The sequence below is a fragment of the Centruroides vittatus genome, unplaced genomic scaffold (genome assembly GCF_030686945.1).
Source record: "Centruroides vittatus isolate TY-2023 unplaced genomic scaffold, ASM3068694v2 contig_459, whole genome shotgun sequence".
NCBI lineage: Eukaryota > Metazoa > Arthropoda > Arachnida > Scorpiones > Buthidae > Centruroides > Centruroides vittatus.
In genome coordinates, this window is record NW_027122255.1 from 2,089,568 (window position 1) to 2,105,532 (window position 15,965).

General features: G+C 31.1%; 1 protein-coding gene across 3 annotated transcripts in view; it reads left to right on the forward strand.

Annotated features, from left to right (window-relative positions):
* Positions 1-8,320: 8,320 nt before the first annotated feature.
* Positions 8,321-15,965, forward strand: part of LOC136977455 (cyclin-D-binding Myb-like transcription factor 1) — a 68,185-nt gene continuing 60,540 nt past the window's right edge. For all 3 annotated transcript variants that reach the window (XM_067272946.1, XM_067272947.1, XM_067272948.1), the window contains exon 1: positions 8,321-8,477. The gene's annotated coding sequence lies outside the window, so the exon portion shown is untranslated. The remainder of the gene's footprint in view (positions 8,478-15,965) is intronic.

Below are 15,965 nucleotides of genomic sequence, written 5' to 3' on the forward strand. Positions count from 1 at the left end.
AATAGATATAGGGAAAAAAGAGACAGCTATCGGTCTTACCTAAGTTACATTGAGTCGAGTGAAAAAATAACTGACTCAGTATTTTTAAAGAGTTACGATAAAGATCGTTACGAGTCAATCTGTAAGTCCAAGGTCCGTAGTGATAGGCAGAATTTCGTGAAACGTTGGCATAGCAATTAATTAGTGGCTTATTCTGACCTTATATTTGTACCTTTAAATGATCCAATAGAAATCAAATATATTATTGAGAACGAATGATTCTTTGTTTCTTTTTCCCTCATAATCTAGAAAATAAAGGTGTGAGCAGCTTCGTTCCGACTACACGCTGATATAGCATTACTTAACTAGTTTAATTTAAAATATATGTTCTTCATCTCAAATTAGTAGTGGCTTTCCGCTGTACAGTACTGTACATCATACTTTTTCTTTGACAATAGAGTCGTGCCGGTAATCTACACCTTTAAGAGGAAAATTTTTTAATTGAAATAACATGACTACCGGTTTGCATTGGAAGTTCTTATATAGAATCGGGGGATCTCCTGTCCTTAAGATTTCCATACCTGGTCTTGTCTTTTATTATCTAAGCCTGTTCTCGAGATTAAGGAAAGACAGACAGACGGACGACAGTAGGAATTTAAAGGTCTACAATTTTTTTCAAATTACAGCCCAATAAGATAAAATATTGAAATCGTGTCAAATTTGATCCTCCGAGTTTTTGCAAATATCCACGTTTTGAGGTCTCCTGAAAACTCACAAGGGGTTCAACAGTTCATCTCTGTACCTTCTTACTGTGAGGCCGGATGGCCGAGCGGTCAAGGTGGCAGCCTACCGCTCTGGGGGACCCGGGATCGAATCCGAGCGGGTCGAAAATTCCCCAGGAATTTTTCGGGGGGTGGTCCGTTCGGATATGTCGGGCCCCGTCCCTCACCACCCGGTCGCCCCATTGTGGGCCTGGCCGAACCCATAATGGGCCTACTAAAAGAGGCCCTCTTAGTGCCCACATGGCGGAAAGAGTTAAAAAAAAAAAACCTTCTTACTGTAATGATACCCTTAGAAAAACGTAGAGCTCAAAACAGATGATCATTATTTACCCGGCTGTTACATATAACAGAAGGAAAGTATGGCGAAGAAAAAATGCTGGAGATCAAAAAACGATTTCCAGATTTCTACATTTTTGCACTCGGACCATGAAACATTGAGAAATTCAAAAATAGGGGTTTTTTTTCTGAATGCTTGCATGTTTGTGTGTGGCACGATTTTGTTCACTCACGTTGGAGCTTAATAACTTGTGCCTTTTGTCGAAAATTTTTGATTTTGCAGGGAGGTTTGTGTATTAGGAAATTTATGTTTTTAAATTTTTGTGGTTAAAGGTTACGGGAGTGGGATGACATGTCATATCTCGAATGAGATCGGACTATTTATTTTGTTCATTATTAACATTTACAATTTTTCTGAAAATCAAGCTTTTTGCCATTTTATAATAATTATTAATATGAAAAGTTTTTTTTAAACAAAACAAAATAACAGATGACGCCACACACAATTTTAAATTGTTTTGCCTGGAAATTACACAACGCTACTGAATTTTTTTTTATTGTCAGGATAGTTTGGGATAGAGGATCTTAACGTTCTCAACAGACCTTCTATCTAACGTTAACATCACATCATAACAGAAGACTGGTAGGCAGCTCTCTGCAGAGATGCCCTCACCGGTGTTAGTTTTACGACAAACTGTTTACAAGAGACTTCAAAGAAATGTTCTTTTTGTCGGATGCCCAATATTTTGGATTGCATTGCACAAAACCATTTAAGATAATGTCAAAAAATCGACATTGAATGGATGGGGTAATGTTCTGTTCACTGACGATTCCGGGTACAGTCTACAGCAATCATGAGCAACCCGTGTTTCCTGGTCCGCAAGCGGTCCCCGGGGCTTTGGCAACGTAATTTATTGTCATTTACATTTTTTATTGTATTATTTATTCATTTATTGTTATTACAATTAACAATAGCAAAGTCAACCCTTTTTAGAGACTGTTCTCCGTCCATAAGCATGCAAATCGTCTAAACATTTTCATGCTTATGATGGAGAAGTCTTTAAAGAAAGATGACTCAGTCAGTTATATTCCGACGTTTGTGAATGGACGAATAGAAAAACCTTCCTTTTTTATATTGTTTAGTCTTTAAACTTTAAATTTTATAATATTTTTATACATATTGTTAGTTTGCTTATCATTAAAAATATGGTATATTGTTTTAGTACCTAGTACAATGATATCTACACTGGTACCCTGCAGCGCCGTAAAAACAAATTTACAGGGTCTGTCGAAAGTTTACGAAGACCCTAAATATAAACCGTAACATTTTGAGCGCCAAAAGTCAAGTGACTTGTACTTTGACGCTTTAATTCACATAAATTCAACTTCAAAATACAGCCACTTTCACTTCCTTGAGGCCTGCATGCAGAAGAGATTGCTCATCACCAGAGGCTGATCTACATAGGGACTAATAGGGCTTAAGCCCAAGTGTCAAAGGCCCATAAAAATTGAATTATCATCATAAATTTTTAATATTTTTTCATTAACAATAAACAAGAGGTTACTTTTTGGCTTGGATGTTGGAGAGATTAGACGTGTTGTGAAGACCTCCAGGTTGTTCTGGCATCGACTGGAGAACAAAGGAGAGGACAAGCCTAAGCTAGCATTCGAGAGGAATCCGAAATATATCCCGATATAGGAACCTCGAGAAGCTTATTGAGAGAATCGGATAGATGTCTACAATCAACAATTTTTACAATTCGGAAAGTTAATAATCTAGCAAGCACCACCATCACCCCAAGATCGTCGACACTTTGGGTACCCATTCTTTTCTATCATCATATATCCAATTATCCTAGGGTGCATATACTTTTCGTTTTGTATGGATCGATCTGTAAAATCGGATCAGTCCTTGTCACGTGATATAGATAGCTTCTGTCATGGCAGAAAGTATACAAGTAGGATCGAAGATGGCGGCAAACATTTGTTAGTTAATAATAGTCTCTGCTTGTTAGTTAACATATACTGAATTTTAAAAAATATACGTATAATATCATTGAAATTCTGTAATTGTTAACTAACAAGGATCAATTAATTGAATTAAAATAATCCATTTTATCCCTCGATATTAAAACCGAAGTTAGTACTAAACGACATAAGCTGTTATGAATTATCGTTTATTTGACAAAATTGTTTGCGCTCATCCATACGAATTTTTAAATCGTATTACTCTGTGAATAAAATTGTTTTCCACAAAATAAAATTTAAATAAAAATTTCACAAAATTAAAAAATAAAACTTGCAGAAATGATGAAAGTGCACGCTATACATTCTTGCTGTACAATCTAGCAAAATTGTCTCTAAATACTTATTTTTTCATCTCAGTTTATCGGATATTTTAATAATGATGTTTTTACTTGTCATTTATAAGTTTTAAACAAGTTTCCTTGTCAACAATTAAACGTGTTTCTTCGTTATTGACTTTAAGCTTAACTTCAACCATGGAAACCGCCATCTTTAATTTCTTTTATCCGATCCAAACGATCCTACCCTCCGCTCGGATTAGTTTGATCGCGATCCAGTTGATCTTAGATGGCGTTTGTATACGCAAATAGAGATTGATCGGATCGCAGTAGTTCCTTTGTATACACGATTTGAACGATCGAAGTGTTCTTGGATCAGTTTGATTCCAAAAGTATATGCACCCCTATTGTCTATTTTTTCTTCTCTCTTTTTTATTTGTATAAGTAGTTTTAAGTATTTAGTCGTAGTTCCTTATTTTTGTACCGCGGTGAATATTTTTTTGTCGGGAGGTTGCTCAACGATTCTATTCGAGTATCTGCAGGAATTATATGTAAAAAAGTTAATATGGGAAGAACGAGGAGTGTCGAAATTAGGGTTTCTCATTTCCCGGTCTTTTGCTTGTCCCGGGATTCTGGGATAAAAGTGAACTGTTTCCCGGGATCCCGGGAAATCCTGGGACAAAATTACAGTAGAGCATCGATTATCCGACCCCCGATTAACCGACTTATCTGTTAACCGACTGCGTTCTAGTCGGCAAATTCAAATGTCCGCTAGTGATGTGGCGCTACAATATTTGGTTATGTCTTGGCTACTTCAGTGGCGTGCCGTCATTGGAAGCGGTGGAAGCGCCGCATCCACCTTCCAATGACCTTCCCTTGTATTTTCTAAAATATAAATTTTCATATTTTAACGTACTTTGAATTAATTAAAATTAATATTTCATTATAACTGCATTATGTATCTTATTATAAATTTTTTTTACTATATGTGAAAAAAACGATAAGATTGCTATTGTATATTCGAATGTCTGTGGCGGAATGGAAGCGCTTCCAAGACAGCTTTCAAGGCGAGGATAACTGAATGGTGTAGAGCGGCCAGAGGGCATTGGCGCATGCGCTTTACAGAGCACCAACCTCAGCCGGTTTAGCTGGTGGAAACTACACACGTGTAACGCTTCCAACGATTCTATCCCTTAGCCACTTGGTAGGGAGCTATCTGACTAAGTGAATTGTTTAAGATTTAAAAAATAAAGAGTATTCAATGTTATTTTTATGTACATTTTTGTACATTTGTACATTATGTACGTTTTATTGCAAAGTTATATTTAATTACAGTATAATTAAAAGAAAATTATAATTATATTGACAGATTTTCAGACAAAATCTTTAGAATTTTTATCACTTTTAGATGTTTTTCATAATATTAAAATTATTAACAATTTTTCCGAGCGTGTTTTAATTCTTTAAATTAAGTAAATTTTATGGGAAATTTTTTGATTTATCTAAATTACGTAGCGAATCGCAGTATTTATATTCGTGTCCGGACTATATCGACAAGTAACTCTTAAACATAAAACATATTATAATTAATGTCGATCCGAACAAAGACGTACTAAAAGAATTATATGATTTAATATCATTAATATTTACGGTACCATTTACCGGTGGGTCTGCTGAGCGCAGTTTTTCGACCACGAAGCAAATTCATACATTGGCCAGGAACACTCGGTCGGAGGAAAAATTGTCGTCGCTAGCGTTGCTTTCGATAGAAAGAGAGCTTTCAAATGCGTTGATGGAGTCGACGACCAGCGACTTTTATGATAAAGTAATTAACGACTTTGCGGAAAAAATCGCCGAATAAAGTTAGTTTATAAAAAATTTTAAAAAGTTTTTCTATCATTGTTTGTATCGTATCAATTTGTATTATGTAGGCCTATGTATTATTTGTATTTTACAACTAAAATACATAAATTGTTTATTTTTGTAATTTCCAGTATTTGTTTAAAACTTTTATGGAAATGTCATGTACCGGACAGGTCTGACCCGTCACGAAAGACGCGAAAAAACGGTTAATTTAGAGAAAAATTTATTAGTTTAAAAAAACATAAAAAGTCGCTTGTAGTCGGACACCCATTGTTTATATCAAACTGCCAGGCAGAAACCATAAATCGCGGAAGGAATCGTTCTATGATCGGTGGAAGATCGAATTTATCTTCGATTTTGACTTTTCTCACTCTCCAGGTAAGAGTCTCGTTACGTTTAGTAACCATGGACCCACCACTAGGGAAGCGTGATTGAGGGAGAACGACCAATCAAAATGGATGAAAGAAAGAACGGAGATTGATATAATCTCCGACAATCGAGGACACCTGGCACTCGGTTAACGTTCCGAATAACCAAAACGCCGTGTGTCAACGCGCAAAAAAAAAAAAAAAAAAATTTCTCGTCTATTGTGCCAACCTGTAACCTGTGCCACTTCGGACTTAGACCGTGTCCCCGACTCCAACGGACAAAGTCTCCCCGTGCCTTACGGACTCGTCAACGCCACTGTCCCGGAGCCACCTTCGATCGACCATCAAAGAACCACATCGACGCTCAGGACGTCCGAACGGCCGATTGTCCTAAAGCAAACTATTTTGTACATAGTGTATGTTTATTTTATGTTAAAATAAACGGTTTTTGTCAGATACTTGTCATCTTTGTCTCTACAGCCACCACCTATGTACGAATGGACCCTAGATTATTACTGACGCGCAATTAACTGATTGCCCCTGGAAGTCGGCTTCTTACAGAAACACAGCTTCCCTATCATCAAATGTCACGGCACGCCACTGGGCTACTTTAATATTATTTTTGTTAAATTTTTGCATGTTTTAGCTGGCAGCACTGGCTCGACCGTGAAAGGGAGGCTAGTATTTAAACCAGGCCTAATACACTATACTAATAATGTATTTTTTCATACTTTTTGGTTATCCGACTTTTCAGTTATCCGACCAACCCCTGTCCCCAATTGAGTCGGATAATCGATGCTCTACTGTAATTATTTTTAACATATACAAATTATCATGAAATCAAATGATATAATTATTTTTCGTCGTTTAAAGTATTTTAAGACGCTCCGCAACCTCCAGAATCATATTAATAACGCTGTTAAGATATATATTAAAAATTTCCTTTGAACTACTAGAAATTTTCACAAATAGAAAAAATTTATTACAGTTTGCTGGAAACTGCATACAACAACAACAACAAAATGCTTTGAATTGAGTTTTAAAAAAATGAACTCAGATCAAACTTCTAACTTAGAAGGCAATTTTCGTTTTTAAATAAAATATAATACAAAATATTGTAAATTTTTATAAGATTTTAAAAAGCAAAGATGGTCAATACTCCGATCACTCAATCTAATTCTTATTTTAGTAATGAAAAGTCTTGCTACCGAGAGTGCCTTTACCGATTCGATTGATGTGATTGGAATCGTGTTTAATGCATTTAAGAGAAGACAAATATTATGTGTTTTCATCTGTATCCTGAAAGATTTCTAATTCGTTTTCGAGATTGTAGTATTTCTTTTGTTCTCTAGTATTCTTGATTTGTCTACCTCGGATGCATTAATAGAAAGATCATAGCCCAATAATTCGGCAGTTCGTTTGTCTTTAATAATCAGGTTATGAAGAAAAACTTCATACTTGCAGACTTTGTTCGTATCCTGGCCCAATTTGCACAACTTGGCGTTACGCAGTTATTGAAGCTACTGGGCATGGTTAAAAATTAAGACAACATGAACACAATTATTATAGATATTACTGGTAAAGAATTTTGAGAGTCCTGCCACAAATAAGCAACGTATTGATTATTGACCATTTGTGAAGTGCCATAACGAGTAAAAATTAAAAAAAAAAAACTAATAAGTAGGTTTAAAATTAATAAATACAAATGTATTCTGACAGTTTATGAGTTAATTATACTTTCTATTTGCAAAATTTCCCCAACATTAACACAAAATAAGAACAAAGTGAATTTTTAAGAAATTTGCGGGATTTCTCGGGATAAGAAAAGTTTTCCGGGATATTTCCCGGGTTAAAAAAACAACCGGGATCCCGTGATCCCGTTTGAGAAACCCTAGTCGGAATTATAAAAGAATCCTGTAAAGAAAATAAACACGGGTGACGAGAACATATATGTGTGTTATATTCTCTTGTTGAATCACTCACCATCTGCGTATCTTACAGCTGGTTCCCTGTGACAGATTCTGCACCTGAGGCGTATGCTCCATTTCGTCTCTGTTTTCAGAAACAAGTAGATGATTTATGAAAAAGAGACGCAATTAAATCTAAATATTTCAAATTGATATTAAAAAATTTACATACAATTCTTTACTTTCTAAACTTTTATTTTATGATAATTTTTTATGTTTTAGAGGTAGTTAGAAATCACTTTATTCATATTTATTATAGTATATTCACACATTTCTAAACAGAAGAAATATGTCTGCACAGTTTAGTATAGGATCAGGTCCTATAAAAGGTTTGAGTTACGCCGCTGGCCTTGCACATTGGGATTTTAGATTTAACATCTCCAATTTGAGAAGAATTAAAAAAATAAATAAAATAAAACAGCATATTGTATATAACACAATTTGTTTCCGTTTATTCCTTACTCCATTGTACCGTACTATGTTAGAGTGCGACTATGCAGACGGGAATTTAGTAGCGAGGGATATAGTTCTCGCAGAGAAAAATATGCACAAGCGAAAAGCGAGAAATCTCGCTGGCGTGAGCGAATTTCTGGTTCTCGCACATATCTGACAGGGTTTATATTTATCGCGTCTCTCCTCTTTCCGCCACATACTCTCGCTCGCTCGCGTCTGCATAGTCGCATCCTTACGTCTTGGAAGATGTTAGTTCAAAAAGTTTCAGCAAGGGGCGCTGGAAACAATAAAAAAAAAACATTTTAACAATCAATCTGTTCTAGTTGTAGGATGCTATTTTTAACACAAAGACATGGTCGTATTGGCAACACTGTACTCGAACTTTCTTGGTCGTAGATAGTGCTGGACGTGCGTATTGGCTTAAGCTAGAACTTCGTCTCCATCCTGGTTCTTCATCAAGCGCCCGGACGACAACAAACCGGCAAAGTATGAATTGAGAATAGACATATTTAGGATTTTGTAGCTTGTCCGTCATGATTTCGTCTTTAAACTTTATAAGTATAAATATAAACTTCGATAAAAGTATAAATCGGTTTATTTGGGTGGTGCTTAGCGCAGTCATGGCGACATTGCTAGATATATTATTTTCCCTAACAAAATATTTGGTATTAATTTAAAGAAATTTAAAATTATATACATATATATATATATATATATCAATGTAAGTCAACGTGGTATATTTAAAAGAAATTCAAGATGTCGAAATATATGATAAAAAAAATATACGCCATATAAAATCATTAAACATTGATTGATTTTTTTAAGATCAAAGCCAAGAGAAATATCTTAAGATTGAGAACATTTATAAGAACTCTTTTTGCTGCAAAATTTATAATTACTATTTTATTATAACTGAGATTCTTATTGTATAAGTTGTATAAATTCAATTTATTTTTTAAAAAGTTTTATTGAATTCTCAATATATATTAAATGATTATATAATCAATTAATATTATTGATTTTTAGAATAAATGTATTAAGCAATTTAGTAAGTTTTTATATGTGGAAAATATATAAAATATTGAATTTATTTTTAATGTTTAAAACAATATTATCTTTATAATATGCGTGATACTTGCTTAATATAATATACACTATACTTCTTTTATCTGTATTGTAAAGTAAGACAATATGAATAATATTGTCTTCAAGAAATCAAGAACATTAATAATATAATTAAACTATTTTTTGTAATATTAATTTGTTAAAAGTTTGTTTTTGATTTCTTGAAGATAAGCTGATGTTATCTTGTTTTAGAAATTTACAGTTATACAGCTTCAGAAATTACACAATATTTTGTTTAAATAATGACTTGGGTTCTGCCTTATACTTTTTGCCTGTGGGCACTAAGAGCCTTTAAACAAGTCTGTTGTTTGTTTGGTTGGACCCACGATGGGTGACCGGCTAGTGAGAGATGCCCCGCATTTCTTTATGCAGCGCTCGAGAAGTGCTTTACAGCAAACACACTGAAACTGGTTTCTAATTGGCCGACACTGCTTGTGACATGATTTCGCTACACTCGCTGCATAAAGAAATGCAGCCATGGAATCTGATGTATCCAAGATGGACCATTCCTGAAAAATTCCTGGGATTTTAACCTGTCCAGAATTATTGCTGGGTTACCCAGAGTGATAAATTGATAACAACTCAGCTGTTCGGTTGTCAACTTATGTAGGTTTATAATAATACTATTATTATTTTTATTTTAGCTTTGATATTTATATAATATGCAACTTTTATAATGAATGTTGAATTAAAAATCTTTTAATTTAAAGTAAATTAAAAATATCTTTAATTTAGAATAAAATAGCTGATCTAATTGTGTGTGTGTGTGTGTGTGCGCGCGCGCACGCACACGTATTTCTGAATATAAATTATTCACTATATTAAGAGTTTACTATATCTTAATACATATAATTATATATAAATCTTAAGTACTATATTGAATTTCATTTAAAAAGAATTGAGTTAATTCATAATTTACTTTTGTGAATATTGTAATTTATTTAATTAACAGCAACCAGTATTTGATAAGTTGTTTATTTTTTTATGCTTGGTGATAAATTTATATTTATTTGAAACAGTATATTATTTAGAAAAATTTAATTATGTTGCATACTTGTAATATTAAAGTTTTTGTTATAATAATATATAATAATAATTAAAAATTTTATATTTTTAACTAAATTTGTGTAATAAATAATACATTTTAATTTATATTATTTTCCTTATAGAATTCTACAACCAATAAAAACTTATTAAGTTAAAAAATGAAAATTTGATAGGAAATAACTAAATTAAGGTGATAAAGAACCATATTTAAAATAGTAATAATGATGATTATTGTTTTAGCAATATTCATCTTTAAATAAAATTTTAATAATTTATTGAAATTACACTGAGTTATTGGCTACTAAGTTATGTAACAAAATCCAATTTAATATTATTAACTTATTAAATAATTTAATAGCCAATGACCCATTATAATTTTAACAAAGTATTAAATTTTATTTATTAAATAATTGGATTATTAATGAAATCATATATACATTTAACCTTCTTTAATATCTATGTACTCATGACAAATAAAAATGAATAACGAACCTACTGGAACTGGTATAATAAAGAGAAAACAACACCTTTCTTAAATTCCAGCAAAAGTTTAACTATATAAGAACGTTTTCAACTGATTTCATCAGTCTTCTTCAGTTACTCGAACAAAAAAACAAAAAGAAGAAAGAACCAAATTCAAATTTACAAAACTTTAGTTAAACTTTTGCTTGGAATTTGCTTGGAAAAAGTTTAACTAAACGGAAACTTTTGCTGGAATTTAAGAAAGGTGTTGTTTTCTCTTTATCTATGTACTCATTTTAATTCTGTTTGAATAGATGTAATTTGGAAAAATAGTTTTAAAAATTAACTTACTCTTCACTATATGATGACTGCATTAAAGTACAGTGTGGCCACTGGCATGTACTGTACTTCCCAATAGCAGACAAACTTCTCAGTCTTGATGATGTCCACTATTTGGAGGTTACACTGTATTATGATTTTTATAAAGATACTGCAACAGTCTTTCTTGGTTAGACCACTGTTGCAGTCTTTCTTTGTTTGCACATAAAAAAGCGAATAAAGTTACCTGAATAAATGTTTGACTTTATGTATATGATGAAACATTATTTAATCATTACAGGTGTTGTACATGTTTTAGTATATTGGTTTAATTATTACACATATTGTACATAGTCAAAAATGCCAGAGAGGTCTTCATCATTTACTTTATTTTCTGTCTGACTTTCCTCAGTGCTATTTTGAGAAATAAGACTGAATGGTGAATGAGTGATTAATGAATAGTGAAAGAGGGGTATGTATTTCAAATGGTCATTAATATCCATAATTTTATTTGAATTTATAAATCTTGATTTAGAATATTTTGGGATGAGACTAACATTTTTTAGATCATATGTATATTTATCCATTCTCTTTTGTCCTTTAACAAGATTTACATAATTATTTGATTCAAAATCTGAATAAGAATATTTAACACAATATTTCCATGGATGTTCAACAGATAGCTTCAATACTGTAATGCAAATGAAAGCAACAAGCCTCTTATCCTCAGTGACTTATAATTAGTTATTTTGTCAAAAAAGGCTGTGCACTTACAAATATGGCTCATTTTTTATATTTTTGAGACTCAAAAGTTAACTATTACAATTAATGTTAGCCATCTTCGTTGTTATATGTGATCTTAGTACTATTTCTCTTGGGGTTTGGAGCAATGTTGCACTGTAGCAAAAGGGAAAAGATTACTGGTTCCAGAATAAAGTGTGGAAGGTGAATTGGTCTAACCCAGGCCTGGCCAACCCAAATTGTTTCGCAGGCCACTTTGATCACGTGTAACATTATGGTGGGCCACAATTTACGCAAACATGCTTTTAAAAAAGTAAAACAAATGCAAAATGAATAAGATTTTATTGTTATACCAAGAGTTCATACTCGTACTTGTGCATTATAGTGATGACACATGCAAATTTTCATTTATTTAATTGTTTTGATATACACATAACAGGAAACAAAAGTTTTAATAGATATATAATATCGCTTAGGGGGCCACACAATTTAACATGACGGGTTGCAGGTTGGCCAGGCCTCGTCTAACCCATTTCATAGGAAGATAGTTCAAATCAAAAGTAAAAGAACAGTATCAATATCTATATTTGCAAGTTGAAGAGGGTTAGATCACTGTTGCACTGACCCCCCCCTTAACTGTTCTAATCACAACTGTTAATTTTAAGTTCTATTTTTAATTTTGTTCTGTATAAATATTTAAATGTAAATTATTTTAAACTTAACTGTCATTTAAATTTTGCTCTATTCTGTAAATTGTTCTAAGTTTTTTGTTAAGAGCTGATGATGGACCAAATCAATCTGAAAATGTTAATTTGAAATAATCTATTGGTTTTCTCAACTTAGCAGTGTGTATTGAATTTTAAATAATTATTTTATTTAGAAGTGTTTCATTTAAAATTCTGATCACATTTAATAATTTGAATGTATTTTAACATTTTGAATTGGCAATAAAAATCAGTTTTCATTCTACGTAAAAACAAAATACTATATTTTTGAGTTTTGATAAAGTTTACTCATTATATATACATAAACAAGATTCCAGAAATACAAATGAATTTATTTGTATCCATAGTATATATCTTGTTTATTGTAATTACTTTTATAGATAATTTAAACAAGTCAGTGTTAAACTTTAGAAAATATATACATTGAAGAATACTAAAACATCACACATCTGACCAATTACCAGGAACTAAATGATCTTGCTTCACAGAGACAACCTTTTATTAGAGGCTATTCCTCTGCAAAATTATGCAAATACAATTTTTATAAATGCTCATTGGTGATAAGCCAATAATTAAAAAATATATATTGTTTTAATTGAAAATGACAGACTTTATTATACACTATAAAAAATATCTACAGTAAAACCTTATTATTTGAAACTAAAGGGACCAAAAAACTTGACTTCAGATTATTCAAACCAATATAATTGGAACTTTTTCAAATTAATTTTTTTTTATAATTCTCAAATAAAATTATGACATTATCTTATATAATTTCACCTGTTTGGTTACAAATACATTGATATTTTTTGAATCGTTACTCAATAATTTAAACTATTTTGAAAAAACCATCAGTTGGTGTGTAATGAATGTAAACAATGAAAATGTAATAAAACTATATACAAGACCTGAAATAATGTATGAAAGAAGCTTAAGTGCTTCAATAAGAATTACCTGCAAATTTCATCTAGAGGACCAATGACTAGTTCTATGAAGAATTCATCATCTTGTATTCAGATTACAAAAATCATGTGATCTGATAAAAACCAGCTCTATTAACAGTTACAGCTATGCACACATTTTATTGTGAATATGCATGTGTATTTTAATTAACTTTGGAATTATCAAAACAATAGCTTTTTGCAAAAAATGTCCAAAATAATTAAATGCCAAACAGATTTCTCCTACAAAAATAAAAAAATTCTCTTTTCATTGACAATGTGTACAATGTCTGAGTGACCTTGAAAGGAGGTTCAATAAATCCATGTGTAATTGGTAAAACCAAAAATGAAACTGCCACTTGGGCATGGAAATTTTCCTTATGAACACATATGATAGAAGATTTTAAATTAAATGGTATTTTTTGCGAGTCATTGGACCAGATAATGACTTCAAATTTCATTGTTTGCATATTTCAAATTATCTGAACTAAAATATATGCAAAATTCTATTCTCTTGGCTGGGGACTAGACTTGACTTTGAATTACATGATACTACGAATTATTCGATATTGAAATAAAGAGGTTTTACTGTACATTGAAGAATACTAAAACATCTTCATACATCCATCTTGTCCAAAACAAATATGTGAAGATATTTTAGTATTCTTTAATGTATATATTTTTTAAAGAGTATAATATTGTCTGCCATTTTAAATTGAAACTCAGTTTTAAATATATCATGATGACAAAACAAAAGTAATTTGTTTTCTAATTCTTAATACATTTTAGATATAATCACATAGAAATAGTTTTTCTTTTACATAACAAATGCAAGTCATTAAAATATAAGACTTGTGCAAAGAAAAAAATGTGGCACAGATTAAAAGATTACCTATTAAAAGATTATTACATGTAATAATAGTTCTAAGAAATAAAGTATAGTTTTATACATACACAAAAAATTTTGATGTAAATAGATAAACAGAAAAACAGCAATATTACCATTTATATTACATGCAAATATAATTATTAAAAGTGTTGTTCTACTACTTAAATATTGAGTACTTGTTTTGAAAAATTTTGTGGGAAAAGCCTCGTAAGATTTTATCATTTCCTAATGTTCTCGATTCAATTTTATAATCAAAAACAATTGTACTAAGTATAGAATACTAGAATTTTAGATAGAGGACAAAACTAATTAAAAATAAATTATCGTTATTATATATTTTCCTTATAAATATTTTTCAGATTTATTATTAATTTTAAATGTTATCTTTAATAAAAAAAATCAGAGTTAAATAATTAAGAGCAACAGTCTCTAACCTACAGCCTTGGGCCAAATGTGACTCCTGAAGCATATCTAGCCCACAGTTTGTTTTCATTGACTTGTTTATCATCAACATTTGAACTAGTTCAAAGTATATAAACTTTTGAAAAGTTGACTAGAATTAGTAGACTTTGCTGCAAATGATTTTTATAAAATTCTATTTAAAGAGAGAAGTTTGTTAAATTTTTACAAATCTCTGCCATAAGAGAATTTTAAATCTTCAGAGGTTTTCATATGGGATATTTTCATTGTTTTCTTCTACATACAGTATCTTTACAAACAAACCTTTTTGAAAATGAAATATATAAAATCAAAATATCAAAAATCACTGTTTAATATCTAAAAGAGATTTTAATATTGTTGCCACAAAATTTATTTCCATTTTGACAACGTTCTTTTGAAAATAGCAGTTGTAAATGTCACATTGAGTTATGTCTGTTATTCAGAAATAAAAAATCTTAATGTTTGACTACATCTTTCATATCTGGCCACCAGGTAAGTTTGCCACCTACCTGGCATTGGGCTGACTTGACCAGCAATTTTAAATCAAGGCTAGTAGTTGGCAGATAGTTGAAAATACAAACAAAATTATATTTGAATTGAAAAAAGCATTATATAAAATTATTTTTAAATATTCAGTAAGTTTAATAATTAAAAAGTCACTTTTTAATTATGAACGTCTTTGTTATAATTCATAAATGTTACAATGTATGTTAAGTTTTCAAACACGATTTTCATGATTCTAAGTAAAAACACGTGTTATCACTAAATCAGCTACTGTTTTGAGTTTTAAAAATTGCTTTATCTCAATTAGAAGGATCAACAATTGTTGAGAAATGGTCAACAATTTTCAATAAAGTGATGTTCTAATTTTAAAAATGTTCTAAAATTTTTGCTATTCCTTGTAGCAATGCATTTGTTGAATGGGTCTTTTGTATGATACACAATTTGTGGTCTAATGAATAAAGCTGTTTATCTTCAAATGGTTAAAGCAAAATTATACACAAAAATTAATTTAAATCTTAAATGCAGTGTGTTTTATGAAATCATAAAAAAAATATTGATGCTATTAAATCAAATACTAAATATGATTTTAAAGTCACTTGAAAAAATCTCTAAAATGTCAAATTGAATATGATTAGTTCTTCATTAAATTTTTGATCAAATTTTAAATTTTATTCTTCTCATCTATCACCCCTTTCCAATGATCATATCAGCTGGCAAAACCAGTTTCTAAAGATTGCAACCCTACCTCCAAACTTGTATTTTATATTAAATAATTATTCCA